Genomic DNA, 11,059 nt, shown 5'->3' with positions numbered 1-11,059 from the left:
ACAACAACAACAACAACTGTAGACCAAACATGGAGAAAAACTTCAGAAGTGCCTTGGTGATGACCGGGGCAGTGATTTTCCGTAGTGGGATGGCTTCTGGGAACCTAGTGGAAGCACACATGACAGTTAAGAGAAACTGGTTTCCAGTTTTAGTTTTTGGCAAGGGTCCCACACAATCCACAATCACCCTTTCAAATGGCTCTCCCATTACTGGAATGGGAATGAGAGGAGCAGGGTTTACCAGCCACTTGACACACATGACATGTTCGACAATAAATAACTACATCAGACTTGAGTCCTGGCCAAAATAAGTGTTTTAAAACTCTTTCATACGTTTTTCTTACCCCCATGCGACCTGACCACGGATGATCATGAGCCAAGGACATCACCTGAGAACAATAGGCTGTTGGCACGACAACCTAATAAATTGCAAAGGAGTCTGACTCCTCACAGGCATCACTAATCCAGCAACGCATTAATAGGCCATCTTCCATAACGTAGGCCATCTTCTTTGACTTGGCCTCTTCCTGACTGATAACGGAAGAGACATTTAGAAAGTGTTTCATCATTTAACTGGGCTGCCATGAATTTTTCCCGAGTGGCAGGCAGTTGTACAAGCTCTGAGCTGTTACTGGGTGACCCAACACCAGAAGAGCGGGGCCTCATCTGGCAGTCGGGCCGACACAGTCATGTCATCAAGAAACTGCCCTGTAGCAAGAAAAGAATCAGACAAGTCCTCTCCGTATTTCTTTGACTGGGCCCTTGTAACCACACAAGCAGGAAAGATTTCGTGAGGTACTTCAGCTGATTTCCCTGCGTCTAAACTTAGATCAGGAGAATCAATGACCTCAGGTACTGGCTTAACTTTGCCCCCAGCCAAGTCATTACTGAGGATGAAATCAACACCTTTGATGGGCAAGGCAGGGAGGACAGCAATCCTTTGACAAGAGATGAGTGAATATAAACATTGTGCAAAGGAGCCGCAACTAATGTCATGCCTACCCCTTGAACAACAGCACTTGATCCACATGATGATCTGGAGGTTAAAGGTAAGATGCCTTCTCTAATAATAGATTGAGAACCTCCTGTGTCCCTAAGTACCTGTACTGGCAGCTGGTCTTTAGGATCCCCTGTTAAAGAAACAAAGCCCTTTGAAATAAAGGGTTTGAAACAGGGATCAGGTACATCATCGTGATAGGGACACTCCTTTAATGAGTCCCATGCCTATTGGCGTTTGAAAGCGTTGCGAAAATTGCTGTTTACGCTTTAAGAAATGACACCCTGAAATAAGGTGTCCTGTTTTATGGCAGTAGTTACACTCACGGGGCCCCCGTGGAGGTGATGGTGGTCCTTTAGACCTTTCAAAAGTTGTGGGGCCAAGATCAGGTCTTCCGGTTTGTGAAACTGAAGCTTTTTCTGGGCGCAAGGGAGAAGAAAACACAGTCTTGTGCGTGAGCATAAATTCATCCGCTAAGACAGCTGCCTTTGCCAGTGAAGTGACCTTCTGTTCATTTAATAATATCACCATCCTTTCAGGCAAAGAATTCTTAAAATCTTCCAAGAGAAGCAACTGACGAAGAGACTCAAAATGATCCTTCACTTCATTAGCCGCACACCATTTATCAAAGAGAATGCCCTTCTCTCGCACAAATTCAACAAATGTTCATGTCTGAACTTCTGTCTGTAGGCCTCCGGCACAAACTCATAAGCACGCAAGATCGACTCTTTAAGCACTTCGTACTGCAAGCTTTCTTCCAAAGAAAGTGAAGAAACCACTTACTGAGCCTTACCTACTAATTTGCACTGAAGTAGGATTGGCCACATGTCTTTAGGCCAGACTAGTGCGGTAGCAATTCTCTCAAAAGCACAAAAATATGAGTCAACCTCTGACTCTCTAAAAGTTGGCACCAAAGCAATATTTTTACTAACATCAAAACTTTTTGTATGAGAGACTGTATGCGAAGGTATTGACCTCTCAAATGTCTGCTCTGAAGAGATTCTCAGGGCATCAACTTCAAGCCGCTTTAACGTGATTTCTTTCTCAGCTTCTATCTCTAACTTGCGAATCTACAGTTTGTAATCATAGTCCGCTCTACGCACCATTTCGTTCTCCTGGACTTCCAGCTGAAGACGGGCAAGACGGACCTTCAGTCTGGCATCACTACTTGCACCAAAGCTACCCGGAGAGAATGCCTCAAACCTAGGAAGCGTTGCAGGAGGAGCCTCAGGATTAACCTTGTTGATTCTAGGTGTAGCTAATACAGCCCGGCTCTTCTGTTCTATAAAGGAAGCACCAACAACACGTTCACCATCATCATCAATAGACACATCAGCCCTAGGCTGAGTTGACATGCCTGGGATTACAAGAATCTTTAACTCATCTAGTTTTTGCAGGATTTCATCTCTTAGCTCTTTTTTTACTCTATACTTGTCTACTGAAATGTTATAGTGAGCTGCTATACATAACATGTCATCTTTGCGACAGGAATACAAATTATCAACACTTGGACTTTCAATAAAATCCTGTAAGTCAAAACCCATTTTTCAGCCAATGTACAACACCTACAATGACTTCTCAATTATTGGTTGTTTTTAGCTCAGGAAAATAGATATCCCGGACGAGCCCCCATTGTTACGTCCCCACTAAGGTCTAGGACTTGGAGACAATAACACACAACAACCAATACAAATGAGGGAGTCAGCGTAAAGGTTGACAAAAGGTTTATTCCTTGTAAACCTAATTTAACAGAAATACTCTTTGTGTGAGGAGGAGGAGACAAAGGAGATTGTGCCAAACAAAAGAAATAAGCATAACAAAACCAGGCCTCTCTCTACATCTATCCTTTGAAACCAAAACTCAAACAAAAACCCTCACTGACTAAACTACTCAGAACTGGACAAAACAGAATACAGGGGTGGCAACAATCCGCTAACCTAGTGTGTCTTAACATTAGTTATCTACGTGATGAGAAATGTACAGGGTACCCCAGACGTACCTAACTCCCGCACCTCTCAACACACATTTCCAAAGGTCAGAACAAACAAAGTAGAATGACTTTCTTAACAAGGCAGTCAATTGCAGGCTTCTCAATCAGCCGCAGGCCCAGGGTGAGAGAGCGAGAAGACTTCCTGGGTGCCTCCTTTATGGTCGGCCCTGGCTGCTGATAGGCCAACTGAGGGTGAGAGGATCCAATCAGCCATCAGACTCAGGTGCACAGGCAGATACCGATCAGCAGCTGATTAGCTGTGCAGAAGACAGGGGCTGCGTTTCACTTCTCTTATTTTTCATTTCCTCGCTCCTCGGTCTCACCGGAAGTTGATTTGTCTGCGCCATCTTGAGTAGCGTCCCAATGGCCTTATTTTTGCCGGAGGACCGAGGAGCGAGGAGCGATAATGGAGGAGCTATAATCGAGGAACCACCAGACCATCCTTCGATGAAATCCTCAGACACTCGCCCCGCCCCCTTACTGTGTATCGCTCACTGATTGGACGATGCAGTGCATGCACTGATCTGATGCTTCTTGACATGAGAGCAGTTTCCCAGCGGAGTGAAGAAAATACATGAACCTCACGGGAGTCACTCCTCAGTTTATACCGTGTTTTATTTCAATTAATGTTTCATTTAGTTACAAATATGTGATATATCTGAACAACAAAGTGGTCAAAAATCATTTTATTCATTTTTTGGAAACATTTTCATGATCGCTTTTTTCGTTTTACATTTTCATTTATCGTCATTTCCATTCAGTCAGTCATTAAGTGCTATTCAAATGTTAATGTGCTACATATCCACACAAACAAACAAAGTGTGCAATCCAATGAATGTTAATGTAACTGGGTTTTGATAGATAATATATCTCTTTTTCTTCTCTCAATTATTTTATTTCTATTGTGCACTCTAATCAATATTAATCAAACTATTGTTCGTTTATACATTTTAAGAATGGCGTTTATCTTTTTTGAGAAGGAGTTCTTATTTGATTTTATTTATTGGGGTCTACAACAGATGATACAAATGTTTGTGTCAGTAAATGTGTGGCGGGGGTGTTTGTGAAAATAACGGGGACAGAGCTACTGTCAGACGATCAGCTGTGCGGCGTCATCACAAACGGACGTCGCTTCACGTGACGCTCCGGAGGAAAGGACGTCCCATTGCTCTTAAAACTCATTTCCCTGCTTCTCGTGGTTTCCTTGCGTCTCTCCATGCTTCCCTGGTGGGAGGGACTAGATGCAGGGAAACAACGCAAGTGAGGGACGCAAGGAATCCATTTAACCGAAGTGAAACGCAGCCAGGGAGAAGAGAGAAAAACAGGAGGGAAGGAGAACCACACAAGTACAGCCTGCCTGGCACGTAACACCAACAAACTACTACTTTAAGTTTAGGCAAGAAACTACAACTTTGTTACGTTTTGGCAACAATTTACAACTCCTGTAGGTTAAGGCAACAAACTACAAGGTCTTACGTTCAGTCAACAAACCTATCATTTTTTTTTCAGGCAACAAGCTACTATTACAACGTCTTAAGTTTAGGCAACAAACTAAAACGTTTTACATTTAGACAGTAAACTACAACTTTTTACGTCCAAGCAACAAATTACAACGTCCTATTTTCACTCAACAAATTGTCGTCCCGTGATTTGAATGCATCTCAATATCATCTTTCTCTGATTAAATATAAGCAGGTTAAAGTTCTATTATATCACTATTCCCACTAATTGTTATATGTTTAAAATATTATTCACTGCAATAATCCTAATGTAAATTCAGACAGTAGATTTTATCCCTATTCCACTTCAGCAGGTAATCCCCGATCCTTCAAGGTTTTCTGTTGCAAGGACATCACAGAAGTTATTATTTCCAAAAACCAACACAATGAATAATAACACAAAATAAATAGATATTCACACACACGTTCAAAACACTGTCCTTGCTATACCTGGCGTGATAATACATTTAAATCAATTCAAAATGAAATTGTGAAAGGGTGGAAGAAATGTCACCCATCTTTTTGGGTAATCTTAAAATGAAAAACAGACTATTTGTTAGATTATGAAAATGTTTTATTTTTCCGCAAATCAGTTATTTTGATGAAAAGATATGAATATCCAGGGACACGAGTACAATCTTTTTTGATCTTTCTGTACCGACTTTATTTCAAATGGAGTGAAACTATATTTTCAGATGTAAAATGACAATTGTTAAAGGAAATGAAAGAGATGCATTTTGGGGATTTTAATATATTTGAGTGGTTCATCATACACTGTTTAAGGCACAGGATGTTCTGAAGTCATGTAAACAAATGTAGCTTACCGCAAGTTCAATCAGGAAGACCAATATCCTCTGGTGTCACACGTCACTTCAATACTCTCTCCTCTCTCATTAAGTGATTAGGGGCGTTACTCCCCGGCTAGCCAATCATCGCACCCGCTAACCCCTTTAAATCTGCTCTTCCCTCTCCGTCAGTTGTCATTTCAGGTGTCAACGCACAACCACCCCTTCGCCTCCTGTCTCCTAATACAGGGCCAAGCTAAAACCTTCTCCCTTTAGACCGGACCGAACTACTTATCACCACCACCAGTGTCTAGACCCCGGGGGGTTCATCTGAGCCGTTTTCCCCTCCTGATGATCATCCTGCTAACCGGGGCCTAATAGCCAAACACCATTTAATTCACTTGTTGTAATCCGTCAATCACTATTCCTTCATATTATGTGTCCCTGTAATAAACATGTATTTCATACATCACGTCTCTCCTGATTGAAGTAGTTTTGTTACAATTCCCAAAGTTCTACCTTTTTTTGGCACTATTTAACGCTCATTTTGAGATTCATTGGCAAAAGTAAGTGTTGAAATGATGATGTAAATAAGAAAATGTGATAAACACAGTAAAGTATTTTAGAACTGCTATATTATGGCAAAACTTATCTTATATCATATTAAATGTAATTAAGTTATATAGTACATATACACACAGGAAACAACATACTTAGCACATGCTGTATCGACTCATGTTGGTGGTTTTTTCTCAATAAATCCTGTGAGTTAAGGCGTGTCTAAAGAGCTGACAGGATTATATGAATGGACCAGTGTAAGGAAGGAAGAGGTAGTTAGTGCGGTAAAACACACACACACACACACACACACACACACACACACACACACACACACACACACACACACACACACACACACACATACTAACAGCTGACGGAGGCTCACCGTGATACATGTGGAGTTAAAGACTTGTTCCACTGTTGGGATTTTAGCTACTTCCTCTCAGCAACACACCACACACACACACACACACACACACACACACACACACACACACACACACACACACACACACACACCCACACACACACACCCACACACACACACACACACACACACACACACACACACACACACACACACACACACACACACACACACACACACACACACACCAACTTCATTGTTTCTTAATGTAGAGTAAGTGACAGGTGTGTGTGTGTGTGTGTGTGTGTGTGTGTGTTTGTGTGTGTGTGTGAGTGTGTGTGTGTGTGCACAACGGTGGTATTCCAGATATGTTTGTGTTTAAAGTTTCAGGTTTGTCGTATTGTGCATTTCATGTCAAGCATACTCTTATTTCAGTGGCTAACAATAATTTAATTAAAATAAAAGAGAATTTACTGTACGTTTTAATATTGTTTTAGTCCATTTAACACAGTGTTGAGGGTTATATTTTGTATATAAAGAGTGTTCATTAATACATATAAAATGCACTATTGAATTTGCAGGTTTGTTGTATCAATTTAAAGAAGAAACATGTATTATTTCAACGGCTTCATTACATTGTGTTACTTAGATACTAAAGGAATAGTATACAGGATATTATTATCGCGTCAACAATATGCAGGATGAATGTATCTGTATTTCATTACATCCAATTGTTGTTTGCTATTTTTCTTTAAAAAAATCAGACCATACATTCGATCTGGATATTTTGTTTTGCTTACTTTACAAGTGATATGTTAACATTTAAAATAAAAAGTCGTTTAAATTTACTGTACTTATAATTTATTCTCTTTTAAGAAATTGAAAAAAACCTGCAGTGTTCCTTGGAGAAACCAACATACACCCCCTAAATATAAACATGATTTCAAGGGCGAAAAGCTTTCAATTAAATGTATTTTTGTATGTGTATTTAAGTGTGTATGTACTGTATATGTGTGTGTGTGTGTCTGTGTGTGTGTGTGTGTGTGTGTGTGTGTGTGTGTGTGTGTGTGTGTGTGTGTGTGTGTGTGTGTGTGTGTGTGTGTCAATTGAACACTGGAACCCCTACACAAACGTTAATGCTTACATATAAAACAAACAATCACCCCTAGATGTACCTATACATGCTCAAAAACCTTTCAATACACACACACACACACACACAGAGTGCTGTCCTTGGTGGGACATTGGGGAGACTAGTGGGAAATGGAGGGTCATCGGGTCTTCTTCATCATGCGGCCGAACAAAACATGCACACTCCTCCATCAGAGAGGAAGAGCGAGCGCTGAAGGATGAAAGAGCCTCAACAACCACACACACACACACATACATACACACGCAAGCACACACACACACACACACACACCTGCTCAGTCTTCACATGTTTACCGTCAGTACATACAGTAAAAGGAATATTTAGACTGTGTATTCATTGTATGGCGCTGCATCAAACAGTCCATGAGAAATTGTATTTTATATAAAAACGGCTGATTTGTTAAGTTTTTATTATCAGTGTGAATTAGATTTGATCTGAAGAAATCACCTTGTGCTTTCAATATGTCCTGCACTTAATTTTAATAACAACTATAGTATTATTAAAATGCTGTATAATTAAAAAAAATACACCCAAAATGCGTTAAAGAAAATGTGCTAAACAGGTATATAGCAAAATAAGGAAGCCATTTATTTTTTAAAACATGCTCGGGAAAAGTAAACTAAGATACATCTCATTCATTCTTCTTTTAAAACCAGAATCTTGAGTTTCTAATCCATATTTATTGATTGATTGATTGTGTATTTATAAATCATTATCTCTCAAACGCATTGGACTGCTTTTTATCGATGTGAAGGAAACAGAACAATTCAAAATCCATTTTGTTCTAAAAGAGCGCAGTTATTCCCTTGTATTCAATGTATGTATTAAATATGTAGGCATTTTATCAAAGTAACAGTCATTTAAATTACACAAAATAATCACAAGTCCTGCCTTCAAAATGTTCATACTTATAGTTAATCGTAAGTTTAGAACAATCAGAATACGGCTTAAATGGACTAAAGTTATTACATTCATGGTGGAGTGTTAAGCACTGAGCAATTCAGCGTTAACTTTCTTTATTAATACTAAAACACTACTAAATATATTGTAATATACATATTTTGCATCACACAAAACCCAGTTTCACCCCTGGGATAAATAAAGTTAATACAGTTTACATTTTTGTCCCCACTAGTGGTTAGCATGTACGGATTTCTTCGTCAATTTTTCATCCAACTAACATTTATCTCTGGTTGTATCGCGCATTAGAGCCTCACGGGGCTATTACTGTAAAGTGGCTTTAGTTATTAAGATAAATGATTGTGGTACAAAAGGGACGGTGCAGGTCAAACTCTTGGTGGGAATGCAGGGGATATTTCAATTTCAAAATTTCAAAACAATTGGAATGAACAGAAGCTTTTCCTCTCTGGTGGTGAGGAAAATGAAACAGTACTCTGTCTCTATTTAGGTAGACATAACACGAGGATCAGCAACAAGCACATTCCAGTGTGTGTGTGTGTGTGTGTGTGTGTGTGTGTGTGTGTGTGTGTGTGTGTGTGTGTGTGTGTGTGTGTGCATTTGTTAAGTCTCAAGCACCCCAGAGTCAGTTTTCCACTCATGCTCAAGCTGTTAATTGTGTGTTAAAGAGGATTAATGTTTCATTGAGTGTTTGTGTGTGTGTTTGTGTGTGTGTATGTGTGTGTGTGTGTGTGTGCATGTGTGTGTGTGTGTGCATGTGTGTTTGTGTGTGTCTGTGCACGTAGGACATGCTCGTAATTGTGTGTCAGTCTGTGAGGTAATTTGGGTGCAAAAAGTGTCTCATATTTCAGAGTTTCTTTCGGTAATCTTACTGGAGAGTTGAAACATTTTCACGAGGTTTTGTTGGTTTACGTCATTTCTACTACTGCTATAAAAATTAAGATTCTAACACCTTGTCATTTATAAACTTAAAAAATAACCTCAACAACAATCAATATCTGAAACTGAAACTTACATATCTCACCAGTGGGTATACTTTCTTTTTACAGTAAGAAAAACATACCAAGTGATGAGTTGTTTTTTAGAATCTAGAAAAAACACAAACACAAAACTTATACGTACACTAAAGATATCGGGCTTATTTGAGGCTAATGCACATGCAGGAATGAGACTTGGATTTGAGTAAATCGAAAGAGGACTCGACAGCTGTGAGACTTCACTGGAAACGATGGACCGTCTGCTGCAGAGGATTTACTCCAAAGTCTGTGAATTAGAAGAAGAAATGCAACAATTCAAATAGTGTCCAAATCTATTAATGTCAACTGCATTGCTTTGAGGAATGGATAATGGAGTATACATTAGGCAAGGCAAGTGTATTTATATAGCACCTTTCAACACAAGGCAATTCAAAGTGCTTTACAAAAATGAAAGACATTCAGAAAATGGCATTTAAAAACAGTCATTAAAAAGCAAAGATCATAAACATTAAAAGAAAAAATACATGATACCCTACTTTATCCTTTATTTTACTCTAAATTGGACCTTAAATTACAAAAGGGACATCAGGCTGTATTGAAAAGACTTGAAACTATAGGGTGTAAGATCATAAACAAGTCAGGAAAATATGTATAGAGGTATTACATCAAGTTAGAAGTAGGGTGATTTTCTCATAGGGCCCTTCTCACTTCGGTTAAATTGAATCCTTGCTTCCCTCACTTTCGTCGTTTCCCTGCGTTTAGTCCCTCCCACCAGGGAAGAATGGAGAGACGCAAGGAAACCACGAGAAGCAGGGAAATTAGTTTTAAGAGCAATGGGACGTCCGTTCCTCCGGAGCGTCACGTGAAGCGACGTCCGTTTGTGATGACGCTGCACAGCTGATCGTCTGACAGCAGCTCTGTCCCCGTTATTTCTACAAACACCCCCCCGCCTCTGTTAGTACACATTTACTGACACAAACATTTGTATCATCTGTTGTAGACCCCAATACATTAAATAAAATAAGAACTAATTCTCAAAAAGATAAACGCCATTCTTAAAATGTATAAACGAACAATAGTTTGATTAATATTGATTAGAGTGCACAAAATAAATAAAATAATTGAGAGAAGAAAAAGATATATGTTATCTATGTTTGTTTGGATATGTAGCACGTTAACATTTTAATAGCACTTAATGACTGAATGGAAATGACAATCAATGAAAATGTAAAACGAAAAAAGCGATCATGAAAATGTTTCCAAAAAATGAATAAAATGATTTTTGACCACTTTGTTGTTCAGATATATCACATATTTGTAACTAAATGAAACATTAATTGAAACAAAACATGGTATAAACTGAGGAGTGACTCCCGTGAGGTTCATGTATTTTCTTCACTCTGCTCTCATGTCAAGAAGCATCAGATCAGTACATGCACTGCCTCGTCCAATCAGTGAGCGATACACAGTAAGTGGGCGGCGCGAGTGTCTGAGGATTTCATCGGAGGATGGTCTGGTGGTTCCTCGGTTATCGCTCCTCGATCCTCGATCCTCGGTCCTCCGGCAAAAATAAGGCCATTGGGACGCTACTCAAGATGGCGCAGACAAATCAACTTCCGGTGAGACCGAGACCGAGGAGCGAGGAAATGAAAAATAAGAGAAGTGAAACGCAGCCATAGACTTCAAAACAATCTGATTTAAGCCGAGTCGCCCCCTGCTGGCCATTTGACACATTGCAGGTTTAAGGCTCTTTCACAGTGGCTTTACGTTTTCAGGGGTTTCAGCTTGATTTATCAATCAATCAATCAATCA

Source organism: Gymnodraco acuticeps, unplaced genomic scaffold (genome assembly GCF_902827175.1).
Source record: "Gymnodraco acuticeps unplaced genomic scaffold, fGymAcu1.1, whole genome shotgun sequence".
In the NCBI taxonomy this organism is placed as follows: domain Eukaryota; kingdom Metazoa; phylum Chordata; class Actinopteri; order Perciformes; family Bathydraconidae; genus Gymnodraco; species Gymnodraco acuticeps.
Note: the sequence above shows the minus strand (reverse complement) of the source record.